Genomic DNA, 17,636 nt, shown 5'->3' on the forward strand with positions numbered 1-17,636 from the left:
GGCTGAGCCATTCGTAAAATTTCGACTCCCGAGCGTACGTATTTTTGTGTTTTGGAACTCGCGAGGTCTAATTCAGTTGTTACAGTTCATAACCCGCTTATCTAGAACTAAATATCTGAAACTAAACCAATTCTAGATATCTAATACGTACTTTTCTTATCCATAAATTATCAAAAGTACTTACAAAAAATGTTTAAATAAAAGCATAACTTTGAGGTAATGTCCCACTTAATGTCTAAAACACGTCCAAAAGTGATCCAGAAAAGTCCTTATCGTTTTCTGGATATCCCCGTGATATCACGTACGCGAAAAATAGATATCCAAGGAACATCCAATAGATGTCTATTGGATATTCCTGTATATCCATTGAATATCCAGAACTTCAAGTACGAATATCCAAAAAATATCTAATGGATGTCTTTTGGACATTTGCTACTGGTCTGTTGTCTGCGGTCTGTTATTGACAACGTATGTCTCATGCAGACATAATGAGCATCGTTATCATTAGGCTACAAAGGCAGAAAGCAACGCAAAATAAAAAAAGTTCAAGCGCATATACTTACTTCGTCCAGTTCATTTGCTTGAATATTCATCGTCATTTTTACTAATTTGACGACTATATACGGTCGACTATTTCCACCTCTAAGGAAACCGCAACACGCAAGATAAGATTTGATTGATTTACTCCTGTCCCTGTAATAGAGTCCAGTGAAAATTTTTAGTTATGATTTGTCTATCCAATGGAACCTAGTAGAATACATGTAGGAGAGTCAGGAAAACTTGGGTAGACATCACCATATTCTGGACCGGGTGTTGTAGACGCCATTTTCCAAAATGACCGACAGCGACAATATTTTGCTTTTATTTCCGCTCCTGAAACCATTAAAGTAATAATTTTGGTGTCTAAATATATATTTTGAAGGTTGAAGAATCGAATAAAATGGTTCCTGAAGTTGTCTGATTGTTATTTATTTCAGAAAATCTGTTTTTTTTTCATCTATAAAGGATAATGTGAACAAAAACTGACCAAATATTTGGAAAGTTACATTTACACAACATAAAGGATTTGAAAAAATATAATAAAGTAAAGCACACATTAAAAACATTATATTCCAATAAAGCACACATGATAATTATGAAAAGTGTGAACTTAAATGTTTTTCACAAGTTATTGCAACAATCTGTATAATAATATGATAATTTCTTATTTTTCTCCCACACTATCTTTGACATTCTTCTCCGCATTTGCAATACTCAGTGCATGGTAAATATTTCTTATGACATTTACATCTACTATGCGACGCACGGTTTTAGAAGCGATATCGGTCGGAGTTACGGAGAGAGTGTCCTTGGCGACCAGCCAATAGCAGGAGTGCAACGTTGTACAGTTAGGAAATTGCGCGAGCAAGTTAAGCGCCGTGTTCTGTAATTATTTTTTTTTGCGCGCAAGAAGTTCTATATAAAACTCGCCACTTTAAGGTTCATCATTGCATGGGACACGACATTATGAACCTGACTGTCCAAGTCCCATGAATTTCCGTTGTCTACAGCCGGAGATATCGTTTCTCGAGGAAACAAGGGAAACAGCGCGTCTTTACACACACACAATGACCCTTCGTTTTCCTTCAGTGTTCCGTCTGTTTTTGTTTTTTTATTTTCCACCTTCTTATGAATCCCGCTGACTTGTGTCTTGGTAAAGCTATGGTGTCAAATTCGGCTGAATATGAACAATGGTCCTTCATTGTCGTGGGCGTTTACGAACATTGCGAGTCTGAGTCACTTTCAGTTCAGCGTTTTCGTAACAAGGAAGGTGTAAGATAATTGTACTCGTACGCCACGAAGAACAGTTGTGAGACGATTTAATATGGCCCTTATTGATTGATTGATTGATTAAATGTTGGTTTATTTTACTTCGCTTTTCTGCTACCTTTGGCTAATCGCAAAGATGAGGATGGATGATGATATGATGAAATTGATGAAGGGACACTTACAAACACCTATGCCCGGGCCGGGATTCGAACCCGGGATCCCTGGCGTCGTAGCGCACTGTGAAGTCCAGCCCTTATGTTCGATAGTTATGCAATAGTGTGTGTTCCGCGAGTGTTACTTAATAATTTCACGCCGGCCCCCGTGGTGGAGTGGTTAGCATATCGCGCTACGACGCCAGGGATCCCGGGTTCAAATCCCGGCCTGGACATGGATTTTGTAAATGTCCATCCATCAATTTCATATATCATCACTCATTCCCATCTTCGCAATTAGCCAAAAGTGACAGAAAAGTTAAATAAAATAAAGTAAATCAAATCAAAATTAATAATGTCGCTCTCGAAACCTATTACAAATAGTACAGGCACCAAGGGTAAAATATTACGTTAACAAGACAAGGAATTGGCGTCGGAAGAAGTGCGTGCTGAAACAGTGTTTTCTCAGAATCGAGAAAGTACGGTTAAAGCGTGTGCTGTATGTGTGCATACTGTGCCGCGTATTATAAAACTGGGTAAGGTATCTACCACAGAAATCGGTGAACCGCTATTCAAATCTCCTGGGAAACATGCCAGAAAATAGAAACGAGAGTGATGATGATGGTCTTGCAGTTCCTTTATAATAATTACCTTCAAACTTCTTTCAGGTACGAGTTCCTCTTATACACTGTAAAAAGTTGACAGTAAAAAAAACGGTCCAAGGCCGTCAATTCTCGCTGCCATCCAGATACCGTAAAAATTACGGTGACCGTAAATTTCTTTTTACAGATATCTGTATATTAAACGGTAATAGACCGTAATTTTAACAAGTTTGTTTTTTAAAAAATACGGCATAATGCCGTAATTTAAACAATAATTGGCTGTATTTAGATGGAATACTTTTTTGCATAATGTAAAAAATTATACTTTTTTGGCCAGACTTAATGTCAAAAAGTTATTTTCACATTACATATTGATGATTGATTTTGTTCTGGCATAGGTATAAAATTTCCAATTTCACTGCCAATGCATGTGCTTAAAACACTCCTTGGCAGCACAGTTCATAGTTTTCCACAATACTAAGGCATTTAGAGAGAATTTTACATTTGTACAACACACAATTGATTTACGTACCCTTGCAGAGGTCGACAGTAGTTAGAAAGTAAAAATTACCTGTTTAACTAGGGGGAAATACTGAACTACGAATTACGTATTAGAGCCCCCTTCTGGCTTCTGTAGTGGACTGGTGAGCTAACGTCCCATAAAGCTAGATGTGCCAGGTATGAAACCCAGTTCATACATGAGTGTATCATTGTATTTATTATACCCATTCCATCATTTATAATCATTATCACATTTAACCCAGTATGCAGAAAGAAACAAAAATACCAAAATAATAATTACAACTTATTAATAAAATAGCTTTTCTATGGCATCCACCAACTCCATAACCTGCAATGACATACATTTTCATTGGACAAAATTAACATGTTCTTGAAGGCAATGTTTTAATTATTTTATAAGATACTTCCAGGCCCTCTGATGGCACAATGCTATTATTCTTACCTTGTGATCGAGTCCTGAGTTCAATACCCTGGTGGAGGCATAATGCAATGGTTTGGATTCCACTTCAAAACTGTGGGTCCAGCCCCAATTAGCCTATCTGAACATAAAGTGGACTTGAAACTATACCTCTCCATTTACTACAATATGTATGTGTGCGTGAATGCATTGTAAGGATATGATACATTCACAAAGAAAAACAGTTATGAGGAAAAGGTGAAATATGTTTACAATCCTTCCAAGCAAGAAACAAATTCTCAGTTTTTTCATATATTCAGGAACCCTGTGAATAACATAATAGAAAGCAGAAAGGAAAACAGCCCTCAAACCTTAAAATTTCAATGTTTTAGCATTTATGGAAATACATTTCCATAATGAGACTACTTTGTTAGTACAATAATTATTATTACTTAAATTAGGAAATATTACAAAAATATATGTAATTGAACTGAAAAAATAATAATTCCACTTCAAGTTCCTCACAATGCAACAAGTAAATCACAAATTGCACTCATAAACACACACAATACTATAATAAGCCGAAGTTTTTCTGTAGGCAAATGATGAACAGATTCTCTCTCCTTGACCACATGAATTCTACAAAAGTCTCAGAAGTTCCTAGATCTGACTTTATTCTCATCTTCAGGGTAAAGGTAAAGAAGTAATTCTAGCCTGAAGATAGTGGCATTATTCTCAAAAGCTCAGAAACAGTTGCAGAACCCACTTGATCGATAGCCCAAGAGAATCAATTCAACATAAAAAAATAATAAATAAATAAGTAAAATAAGATAAAAAAACTGGCTTTTACTGGCATTATTACCAATCTTCCATCCCTGCTATTGGTGCAATCCTCTGAAATACTTTTCAGTTTTAAAAATGGAATTTTCAAATGAGATATAATAATTCAAATAATATAAATAATTTATTCAAATCAACCAAGTACAAAATTATAATTTATTTTTTATTTATTTTCACTTTACACTTGTTTCTTTGCATTTTGTCAAATAATTACTACATTGCACTTGTGCTTTTTTCTTCTTAACTTAGGACCCTTCTGCTGGATTAAATCACCTGGGAAGAAGAAATATACCATTAAGGAATTTGATACAAAACCAAATGCAATTGCAACAGCATAAATTTAAAAATTCATTAATTCTCAACAGAATAACATTTTCAAAGGTGTTCAGTGGTGCGTAAGCTCAGTAGTGGTTTCCCACTGGTACAGTTCCCTCAAAAAATAAATACATATGTGGAAAGGTGGCAGAAATTGTCACCATTCCATGAAGGCACATGGTTCAACATTCTCTACTGGCTACAGTGGAGATGATGTGATCAGTACCATGTTTCAGCTGCCTCACCCCCTCCCCTCCCAGTTACCCATTCAGTAACTAATTTGAAAAAGTAACTATACTAACTTAGCTACTAAGCCAGCACTGGTTTATTTCAGTCCGTAGAGCAATGACATGGTATGCCAAAGAACTTGGTTTGTGTCCTGGTCAAGCCTGAATTTTCGTTGCAAAAATTTCTACGCAGTACATCTTCTATGTGAACCATGACAATCCAGTTAGTTGGGTGTCTTTACTGCCATGAGACAATTGAAGTCTGCATTATGTCAGTTCAAAACAAGAAGAGAACTTCTTATGTACATTTTTGCAAGTTTTCATTTTCAGTGTCATTACGAGTATTATTAAAGTGGTTAACAGAAAACAAAACTAAAATTCAAAAAAGCAATGAAACAAGAAATGGAGATACAATAACATGCTGTACTGTAGCCTGCATGTTGAAATGCAATCATGAAAAATATGTATTCCATATTTGTTTTTATTTGTAAAATGCCACATATCATCATCATCATCATCAGTATTCCACCACGTTTTCCACATTTTTTCCACATGTTTGCAGATTTCATCCATATATGTAATAGAAACATAATCCATAGTTAATCGAAACATGGTCTCTACTTAACGTTTCATGAAATTTAGTGTATAGCTGTGGTAAATTATGGTATCACAGCACTGGTGGGGCCCAACTTCCACATTGCGCTGTGCCTTCATGTCATGGTGCATGAGGAGCTTTACCTTACTTCCGTTCTGTGTGTGCCAAATCATATGGTAAACCCATTCAGTGTTTAAACCATTCATCTTTTAGATCTAAGAGACAATACTAACATGAGAAATGACTAATATTATGATTAAATAATAAATGGTACAGTGGGATGCACAAGTATTGGGTCAGCAAATTGTCCATAACAATTTTCATTCATATTTCTCTTGCTTCTTTCGTGTTTTTAGGGACTGACCTTTTATGTATGCAAGTGCTGGTGTAGAAATTTTCAGCAGCTTGTGTGACATTTTGTTTCATTTTTTTAAGCTCTCATTTCGTAAAACAAGGGCACTAAACATGGCGATGGACAATTTACTTTGCAATTCTTATGCATCTCATTGTACAACAAACCACATCCATGCTGGCAAGAAGATTCAAACTCTGAATGTTTGGTGATTAAAGGATGGGTCTAGCACTAAAACCACATTGCCACTGACCCAACCACCTGTTTTATGCACTGAATTGATGTGAATATTTCAGGAGAATTAAAAATATTTTAACTACAAACTTGGAGCTTTTTAATTATTATGTGAAAGTTTGTGCAGTGTTCCATTCACACATGATACAACATACCTTTTGCCAAACTCCAATGTGTTGCATGCTTGAAATGGATACTGATATAGCATTCAGGAAGCCAAGCATTCTATCAATTCTTGCTCAATTGAAAGCATAATTTCCATTCATTCTATTAGGGACGATCCTGTAATAACAATAATAAATTTAAGAATCTCATTCAAAATATCAAATATATGAACAAACAAAAAAAAAAAAAAACAACTTGCATTCAGTACACGGAAGGGTTATTTCAAAGAATGTCAATTGCCCACTTTTAAGGAAAGCCCACTCTAACCTTTAATAATTACAGGAGTTTGTATGATAAATTGGCAGCATTTTAAAAAAAAGTAGGCCCTGTGTGTTAGTATTAATTCAAGTAATTGTTCAATTCCATGACCCACTCTTTCCACATACAGCCATTCACATGGAAAGTAAAGGTAAGGGGATTGAATAAAAGTTGTCAGAACACAAGATTGAAAACTTTCAATAACCTTTACCATGATTTATTTTATTTATCTTCCAAGCTAACTTCCAACCATTGAGTGAGTAACATTTCAAATTTCTTATAAAAAAGTTATTGAATCCATTTCTAATGGGAGGAGGGGTGGGTATTTTGTTGCTTCAGGGTCTAGTTGAAAACATGAAAAGCAACTTACTTGTGGATTTTGTCCGAAAGAGGTTCCAATGCAGTTTCTAGGACCTCCCACAGAAATTTCACAGCTCATTACCCATTGGCACAATTCTTGGCATATCTTTTACTTTCCGACTTAAAATCAGAATTTCTCATAAAAACCTGTAATTAAATGAATTTTGAGCATGAAAACCATAAATTATTAACAATTTTGAACAGTTTTAAACTTAATGATAATAATTAAACCATAAATTACCTAAATCTAGTGTATTAAACTTACATTGTGTCATTGTTTTGATTACTGGAACTTTAAAACCAAATTTTGTCCAAAATTGTAATTCTTGCGAGAGAAAAAGAATTTTAAATCAGTCATAAGATACCTAATTACAGTTAAATATGCATGAATGCTAATTGTTGAAGTCATAAACAGCTTAAACTTGAAGGGAAATACAAAATAACACCAAGAACTAACATCTTTCATATCAGTACCACTCAGTTTTCATGTAAAAGTGTCATTCTTGGAAAATGCCGCAAAACCGAAGGAATATTTGAATTATAACAAAAATTTTGCTTTTACTTCACATTATTTGCTTAGAACTAGCAGAAGGATTTTAAGTGGATGCTCAATATGTTATGGAACATGCAAATAGTTAATATTAGTGAAAATCAGTGTTGCCATCTAATTTTTTTAGAAAATTCCTCAGTGTTCCGCAGATAAAAATTTCTGAGTTTCAATTTTGTTTTCACATACAAAGTTAAATATAAGACCTCCAATGTACACTATTATAATTACTCATAAATTTGTATTTTTAACCATTCACTTGACTTTTTGTCAAAGCTATGTAATTCTACTTACCTAAATACAAAATTATGAATAAAATGAACAATATTGGGAGACCAGTTCTTCATTTATAAATCTCCCATGGGATTAAATACTTCTCAACAGATAACCTTAGCTAGATCAAAATATCTTTACTCTGATGGGGTCTAGAACCCAATAATTAATTTTACTATAATTTTGGGACTTTCAGATTAATTTCGGCTAATTTGCATGATTTTTTTTCAGTGTACAGGATAGGTGAAGGAAGGGGACAATTGAAACACACAGTGTCATTTTTTTCCCGTAAAGCTTTTAAACCCTTCCCTGGAATTATTTATGTGTGGAGGTTCAGGATTAACAGTATCATTCAGTCACTACTGATGAAATCCATACAATTTCAGCCAGTACTTTTAGGCTGTTATGCCAGATGAATAGTTAGGTACCCTTGACTTTCTGTACCACCAAGTGAAAGTTTTTGCATTTTTTATAGAGATTAAGTTGTTTATGTAGCTTTTCTGCTGATTTTAGCTCAGGGAAATGAGTTATGGTGAAGTAAAGTACCTAGTTTCCTTAGCCTGAAGCAGGAAAGCTCGAAGGCTTCGTGCAAGTGCACCCAAAATATTAATAATAAAAGTCAATAATTGAAAATAAATATTAATTTTACATTTTAAATGTATTATAAAATAAGGTAAATCAAACACGAAGGACTGAAAACTCACAAAACCAAAATAGAAGTGTAACTATTGTTAGTAGTGCTAAGTTTGGTGACGTTATCATTTGCACGTATTTTAAGCTATTTGAATGTGCATACACCAATTTTGACCAATAAAAAGTTGCGAAAGTACTCCGAGATAGGTTTTTAATTTACGTGAGCTGTGGTTTGGGATCAAATATCGCGGTTGTTCGTGCTTTCCGCGTTTAGAAGCACATTCTATGTTACATAAAACATCAAAACCTGTCAAGTAAGAAAAAATTGTACCTCAGAGTCTGTGTTACTAAACATTTCTACCATCCGTAACTCGGCTATTGCAAGTTTCTGCTTTCAAAAATTTCTGAGTACTACTTGTAAACAACAGGCACGCACTTCATATATCGTTTGTATACTACCTAATGAAAGTGACCGGTATTTGCAATGTGGTACATGTGATAAAGACATCGATGAATTTATATCTTCCACTACACAGGCAAATTGAATAAATGCACGTGGTTATTGGCTTCGTTGCATAGTACAGCAGTACAATAATAATAATATAGCACTAATAAACTGTGTTACAATGAATTTTCATTCCATTATGTTAAAAAATAAAAACATTATACGTACCTTGAGTTATGTAGATTTACTTTCCACACAGGCATTCGAAGGCACAACCATCGATAAAGAAGCACAACACAGCAACAAAAACATACGCTTCGGCCATGTTGCCTGTGAAAGTTGACAAGCGACACAAATGCGCATGCGCGGCTTGGTCTAAAACGGTATGGAAGTATTTTCCGAATCCACGGTCGAGTCCGTAAAATTTTTACGGTAGGATGTAGTAAATTTCACGGTAACTTCTAACAGTGTATGCTGCAGTGATATAATATAATCCTGTGTAGAATTATTTACTATATATTTCATTGTACTGAAATATCACGTGCATGCATTATATATAAAAAGCTGAATATTGGACACGGCGAAATCTCTACGTTTCCTTTCCGCTAGCAGTTGGTTTGGCAGCAGCGCGACAGCACTGGCTGCATATTGGCTGAACTCATGTTCCTTCTAAAAGCGTACGCCGTATAGTAGCACATGCTTTACAAGTACACTGTATTAGTAGCTCAGAAGGCATTTCATGAAGGTAGATATCAGGCTTTAGTATGCCATTTGCATCTTTTTACAATCCATAATCGGTTGGTTTCAGAGTTCCATCAGGAAAGTAGCTTCGTGAAAGTTTTAAGCATTCCTGTAGAACAAAAAAAATCTTCTCAAATGTCCATTTCTTATTGAGAAAGATGAGGGTGGTAGCTCAGATATGTGCTTGTGTTTGTATAATGAATAACGAAGCTCATCAAATGTTTATTACTTTGAGGATAGATGTAAAACTTGAACAAGATATTCCTCTGCTTTATCGAGTGCTTCTTCAGACATAGTATTTTCTTCTGCAAATCCAACTAGTAATGTTTCTGGTGATGTTTTAAGTGAAGATGGCTTTGTTCCTATCTTGCTTGTAACATCACTACCTGTAACGATGTGTGCCTTAATTAAAGTGCTGCAAAGCGTAGCTCCCAGTTTTCTTCCCAGCGTGTGTACAGGCACATAACGCACTTTGTCACCCACTCCCACTTTAATCCACATTTCTTCCAATCCCTTCGTGAATTGTTCAAATAGATATCGAAGGACAAGAACAACTATATCAGTGTCATTAGATAATACTATGAGGCATGTTATGCCTGACTGAACAGCATGGAATATATGGAGTATCATTTTGGAATCTGCTTCTTCTACAAAGGTCTGAAGGTCAGAGCAAGTTTGAAGTTCTTTGTTCATAACTATGAAGGCATCTCTGGTATCATTGTCTCCTGAGATGGTTCCACTTATCACTGTACTGAAGTTAGTCATTTTTTGCTTCTTCTTCTTTTCTGGCACTACAGCCCATCACAGGCCTTGGCCTCCTTCAGAATCTTCCGCCATCCATCTCTATCCAGCGCCTTCCTTCTCCAACTCCTAACTCCCAGCATACTTAGGTCCTCTTCTACCGAATCAACCCACCTTAAAGGTGGTCTTCCTACTTTTCTCCTGCCCTCCATATGCATAAACGTTATCTTTTTGCACATCGAGTTATCTGGCATTCGGTATATATGTCCTAGCCACCTTAACCGTATTAGTTTAATTTCCTTCACAATATCTATATCTTGGTAGAGTTGATATAGTTCATTATTGTATCTTCTTCTCCAAAATCCGTTTTCACATATAGGACCATAGATCCTGCGCAGGATCTTCCTTTCAAAACTTCCAATCATTGTCTCAGCATTCTTAGTTATAATCCATGATTCACATCCATACATTAAAATAGGTCTTATTAACGTTTTGTATAGCTTAACTTTTGTTTTCCTTCTGATATACCGGGACTTCATATGTTTTCCAAGTCCAAAGTAACTTCTATTTGCCATTTGTCATTTTTTGCATGTTCAATAAAACCGGTAGCAGCAGACAATTGAAGCAGCTGTTTGTTTTTGCTTGAATACCAGAATCTGTCCATCTGTATAGGAATTAGTGTGTCCCATTCGATTGTCATCATTTCAATTGGATCAGCAGATTTCCGTCTTTCTCTTTCACCTTCTTTTAGTGACTGTTCGATGTAGCTGTCAAATACAAAATCCACTCGTTTACTTCCGTGGTATTGAGTTGCATTAGTCCATACTTAATCAAATATTCTTTTAAAAGTTCCCAAACACTTAGTTCTGAGTTGGCGAACTTGTGACATGAAAACAACTACAACAGCAGTATTCATGACTTCACGTTCTTGAAAACAGTAATCAGTTGGATCTATTTTTTTCTCCAGTTCAGACAACAGTAGATACTTTACAGGTTTGGTTGTGTAGCCATTATCATTTAATAACATATTTGTTGGCATCAGATCATATTTCAAAATCTTTCGTTGTTTCCCCTCGTGCTTTAGCTATGTGTATACTTCTATTAGCTGCAGCAATATTATTCTTTTGGGAAGCAAGTGTTGTCTTCGATTTCGGAGTAGGCACTACTGTTACACCCATCATTATTGGGAGTTTACCTTCGTGATGACACCAGAAAGTTTTGTAGTTTTCTTAACGAAATGTTCACTTCTGAATAGTTCATAACTCTCTTCTCCATGCTCTCTCACTTTCATCAGGCGGATATCATCCTCTCTATGTACACATTGTTTACTGATAAAATTATGAAGTTTGGTCTGGCTGGATGTTTCATATGTATATATGAATTCAAATACTAACTAACTAACTAACTAACTCTCTAGCCTTCTTAAACCCGAAGGTTCATGGCTGCAGCAACACAGGCCTTCCATCTGTTCCTATCTTGAGCAAGTTCTATATACTCTTTTCCATCCCTACCGATTTCCTTTAGGTCCATCTCAACATTGTCCCTCCATCTTCGTCTTGGCCTTCCTACTGGTCTCTTACCATCAGGTTTCCCAACAAGAATCCTGTAAACTCCTCTTTCCTCTCCCATTCGTGCCACATGTCCTGCCCACCTAAGTCTTCTTGATTTAATTATTCTAATAATATCTGGGCCTGAGTACAAATTATGTAGTTCTAAATTATGTAACCTTCTCCACTCACCTGTCTCCTCATCCCTTTTAGGTCCAAAGATTTTCCTAAGGATTTTATTTTCAAATACTCTCAATTTATGTTCCTCTTTCAATGTAAGGGACCAAGTTTCACACCCATATAATACTACAGGCAAAATTACTGTTTTGTATATTTTAACTTTTAGTTTCTTAGATATTAAACGAGAAGACAAAAGTTTATGAAGAGAGAAGTAACATGCATTTCCTGAATTAAGCCTACTTTTTATTTCCTCTTTAATATAATTTTCATTTGTTAATATTACTCCTAAGTATTTGAATTTGGAAACTGGTTCAAACGAGTTGTAATCAATAATTAGATTTTGATTATTACCTAACACTTGGTTTCGAGCTGTAAGCATATATTTAGTTTTCTCTTTGTTAACTTCCAAACCTATCTCTTTAGCAGTTTTGAAAAATATTTTAGCATTATTCTTAATTGTATTCACATCATCCCCCAGTAAGTCTACATCATCTGCATATGCTAACAACTGAGTCACACCATTTAATTTTAGTCCTTCTTTAGTTTCTTTTACCTTCCTTACAGCATATTCTAAGGCAAAATTAAAGAGCAATGGAGATAATGCATCTCCTTGTTTTAACCCATCATGAATTGTAAATTTGTCAGACATATTATTACCCACACGAATTTTACTTTCTGTTTCACTGGTGCATATTTTTATCATACTAACAAGCTTCTTAGGTATTCCAAACTCTACTAATATATTATATAATTTATCTCTTTTGACCGAATCATATGCTTTTTTGAAATCAATGAATAGCTGATGGACATTTTGATTATATTCCCACTTTTTTTCAAGTGTGTGTCTGATGTGAAAAATTTGATCTGTAGTTGATCTGTTGCGTTTAAATCCACATTGATAATCACCTATAATTTCATTAGCATATGGGGTTAGTCTTGTTAAAAGAATGTTAGATAATATTTTATATGTTGTTGAGAGTAGAGAAATTCCACGGTAATTATTGCAGTTCATTTTATCACCTTTTTTAAACACAGGAACAATTATGGATTCTTTCCACTGTTGAGGGATTTCTTCTTTATTCCATATTAAACAAATTAATTTATGAATTTGACATATTAATGAATTTCCACCATATTTAATTAACTCTGCTGGTATTAAATCAATGCCAGGTGCTTTGTTATTCTTTAGCCTTTTAATAGCATCTTTAACTTCAGTCAAGTTAGGTTCTGGAACTAAAGGTTCTGCTGTGTGTACTTCATTCACTTCTGATTTATCTCCTACATGGACATTTAAAAGGTCATTAAAGTAGTTCTTCCATCTATTTAGAATATCGCATGGGTCAGCTAGAAAATCACCGTCTTTATCTTTTATCAAGTTTACTTTAGGTTGCCACCCCTTTCTAAATTCATTTACACCTTTATATAAATCTCTGATATTTTTATTTTTGCTGTTTGTTTCAATTTCGTCAATTTTGCTTTTCAAGTAATCTCTTTTTTTACTTCTAAACGTGCGGTTAACTTCTCGCTTTATTCTATTATAATTGCTTAGATTTGTATCATCCGAGTTATTTAACCACCTAAGTCTAGCCTGATTTCTTATTTCTATTAGATTATGACATTCATTATCAAACCATGGCTTACTTTTTCTTGGTTTATGGTATCCTATACTTTCTTTAGCTGCTGATTCTATTGCATTACGTATGTGCTCCCAATTCTTATTTACGTCTGTTTCATTTATATTTTCATCATCATTTAAATCCTGCAAAACATCAAATCTATTTGACAGTTTAATTTGGTAATCTTTCTTAATTCTTTCATCAACAAACTTCCCTGTATCAAATGTTATAACTTTTAGATTTTGTTGCTTATGATTTATCACTGAGAGTCTTTCTCTTAATTTAGCAATTACTAAATAATGGTCACTGGCACAGTCAGCACCTCTATGTGTACGAACGTCAATTATACTAGTATGCCTTCTCTTATCAATGAGAATATGATCTATCTGATTATGAGTTTTACCATCTGGAGAAGACCAGGTATATTTATGGATATCTTTATGTTTAAAAGTGGTACTTTTCACAATTAAATTCTTTGAGGTTGCAAAAGTAATCAATCTTATACCATTATCATTACTTAATTCATGAAGACTTTCTTTACCAATCGTGGGTTTAAATGTCTCTTCTTTGCCAATCTGTGCATTACAGTCACCTAACAGAATTTTCATATCATACTGAGAAAATTTATCAAAGACCTGTTCTAACTCTGTATAAAAATCATCTTTATTATTATCATCTTTATCTTCCGTTGGTGCATGTATGTTTATTAAAATAATTTTACACCACCTACCCTGTAAAACTGCATATGATATCCTATCATTAATAAATTCTACTGTTTTAAGAGCCGAGATAATTCTATTATTTATGAAAAAGCCTGTTCCAAAATTATGATTTTCAGTACCACCATAGAAAAAAGTATAATTTTTAGTTTTACAATTCCCTTCTCCTGGCCACCTAACTTCCTGGACAGCTACTACATCTAATTTATACTTCACTATCTCATTAACTGTACACTGAAATGCCCCAGGCCGGTAAAGGCTCAGAACATTCCAGGTGCCTAATTTAATATCCTTATTCCTAATGAAGATCTTATCCTTAGTCCAGGGACCTCCCAAAGTAGTCCCCACCCGGAGATCCGAACGGGGGACTATTTTACCTCCGGAATTCAAATACTGCATTCACAAACATTAACATCTTGGAACTCAAGTTTCCTGATAATTCAATTTGAAGAGCACTGACTGTGTCATGCGCATCATGAGTACCAGATATACTTGAACAATCTTGATGATCAAAATTATCAGTGAAGCTGTTAGTATCAAAATGGCTTGGTAAAGGTGTGTTCCCATTTCCACTTGCTTGTATAGCATATGCTGCCAATAGCTGTCTTTTACGTAACACTTCGTTGTAGCTCACGGACACTAATGCTCTGTTCATCCAGGTAATTAAGTCTACTTTTGCACTTATCATATACGACATGACCGACCATGAGATGCAGAGGCGTTTGTTTCTTGCCGTGATGAAGAGAGTAATACAGTATTTGGAACATTCTCTTTGCAGATACACATATTTTCCTTTCATTAACGGTTGCACCATGTTCACCGTAATTTTCTTCATCATTGTCTTGTGTATCAAGTTCGGATTGATCTAAATTGGAATAGTCTTCATTTGTAGTTGATAACAGCAGGTCTTTATTAATATTTAAAAACACAGACAAGAATTTTATCATTTCATCAACTTTCTTTGAACCTCTGTGATATCCCATGCAGCTGATTTGATGTTATGTACTTTCCGCATAAGTTTGACTATTTCATCAATCCCTAGATTTGCTGAAAAAAACATCAAGGGCTCGTTTTTTCTATCAGAAGAACTGAAGCTTATCTCCTCCCCATAATGTTTTTGCAGTCTCAATTGAACTTCATTGTTTCTAATTATATTTTCACCAGCCAATTCATTGATCAGATCACGGATTTCCGTTAGTGTGAAGTCATATCCTTCTTTCAACTTAGGGCCAATAATTTCATTTTCTTCTTCAAATGCTTCAACTTTGGCTGATATGGTTTTCTGTTATTTTACATTTTTCATAGCATATTCATATTTCATTACATATGCTTCAAAACATGCCTTATGGTACAGTAAGTGTGCACCAAACACTTGAGTATCTGATTCCAGATCTGCCACACGAGTATAAACGCCATCTTGGAAATAGATTGCTGCAGATAAAAAAATATTGTGCTCGTTCAGATTCACTTATACGAAACTTATTCCGCATACCATTGTGACTTTGATGACCACAAACAATACATCGGATGTGTGTTGGGTGTACAAATTACGAAGGAGGCTCTCGTGGCGAAATTGTTGACCTTGTTTTAATTGAAGTTTGTGCAGTTTCATTTTCATTGCTGTCAGGTTCTTCACATACCGTTATATCCTTCTCGACCAATATTTTATCAAGAGATTTTTTTAAAGTATACGTTTTATAGCACTGGTTTGTCACATGATACACAAAGACTTCTTCACCCGCCACACTTTTCAGTGTTTTCGCCACTACGTCATATTTTATGTCGGCTGCTTTGTGAATTCTTTTTCTACCATTAACTGTGGTAACTGTCTTGTTAGTGTCCACAGTCTAACAAATAATGCACTTCTACACATTAAACAATATATTTTGTTCTTCCTGTTGAACATCTGCCAGTTTAGTTCCTATCGGTATCCGTCTTTGCTCATCCATTTTTTAATTAATGGTAGTTAACATGTAAATAACAGAAACTATTATTAGAATTTTGAATTATATAATTCAGTTCTGACAGCTTTATCGCTCTAAACATACAGTTTAATTGTATAATAAATGAAACCAAAATTATACTCTTGTCCCTGTAATAGAGTCCAGTAGACATTTTTCGGAAAAAAAAAACAGATTTTCGGAAATAAATAACAATCAGACAACTTCGGGAACCATTTTATTCGATTCCTCACCCTTCAAAACATATATTTAGACACCAAAATTATGATTTCAATAGCGGAAATAAAAGCAATATATTGTCGCTGTCGGCCATTTTGGAAAATTGCATCTAAAACACCCGGTCCAGAATATGGTGATGTCTACCCAAGTTTTCCTGACTCTCCTACATGTATTCTACTAGGTTCCATTGGATAGACAAATCATAACTAAAATTTTTACGGGACTCTATTACAGGGACAGGATTAATTGATTGATTTGGTGTTTTAAGTCCACTTTATACACAGTAAGGCTAATTGGAATTGAACCTACAGTTTAAAGTGGGATCCGAACCACTATGTGCCTTCACCAATTATCGAACCCGGGACCCCTTGATTACAAGGTGACGACGATACCACAGCGCCAATGCAAGATAAGAGAAACAATGTAAGATGGCAATGCAATGGACATGGGATTTGTTAAAGGTTCCACCGTAGCATTCGACCAGAGCCCCTGGTAAGCTTTTGTGAAGGCATTGCCTCACATTACAGTAGTACACTCAGGAACTGAACTGTTGCAGATTAATAAGGCTCTGGCGTTTGAACCCACAGCCAGAATAATTTTCTGCATGGCTTGTGTTGATTCCTATCCATGTGTGTTTTGTAATTGTCGCCTCATGGATTGAGTCTTATTACATTCATCCTAATCGTAACGATTAGCCAAAAAAGTGGTCGTAAAGCGACGTAAAATGATCAAATTAAATCAAACCAGAGTCCCTGACCAATCCTCGCCACATTACTTGCGAACTTAAGTTCAATAAATGATCAAGAACACTGTGCTAGCATTCCCTTTAACCGCCTTTAACTAGAGGTTAAGATGCGATCCGAATCATGAACTTTTACCGTGAATCGAACTTCAGTCCTCTTTATTAAAAGCAATGGCGTAATACACAATTCTGTCGAGATCCCTCAAACAAAGCACCAACTTTAGGATCTGGATACGGTTGCACAAAATGACACAAACACTCGACAAACACCCTGTACATAGACGGAAAAGTAAAAAATAAAAAATAAAAGAACGGACATAGTGCATGAAATTCATCGTCTGTTGGAAGGATTAAACTCACACAGGTAAAATTATGACCGCTTTATATTCGCATCAAGCTTTCAACCGCAGACCCCGATGATTAAAATATTTACGCAGGTAAAGG

The sequence above is a fragment of the Lepisma saccharinum genome, chromosome 1 (assembly GCF_977018435.1).
Source record: "Lepisma saccharinum chromosome 1, izLepSacc3.1, whole genome shotgun sequence".
In the NCBI taxonomy this organism is placed as follows: Eukaryota; Metazoa; Arthropoda; class Insecta; order Zygentoma; family Lepismatidae; genus Lepisma; species Lepisma saccharinum.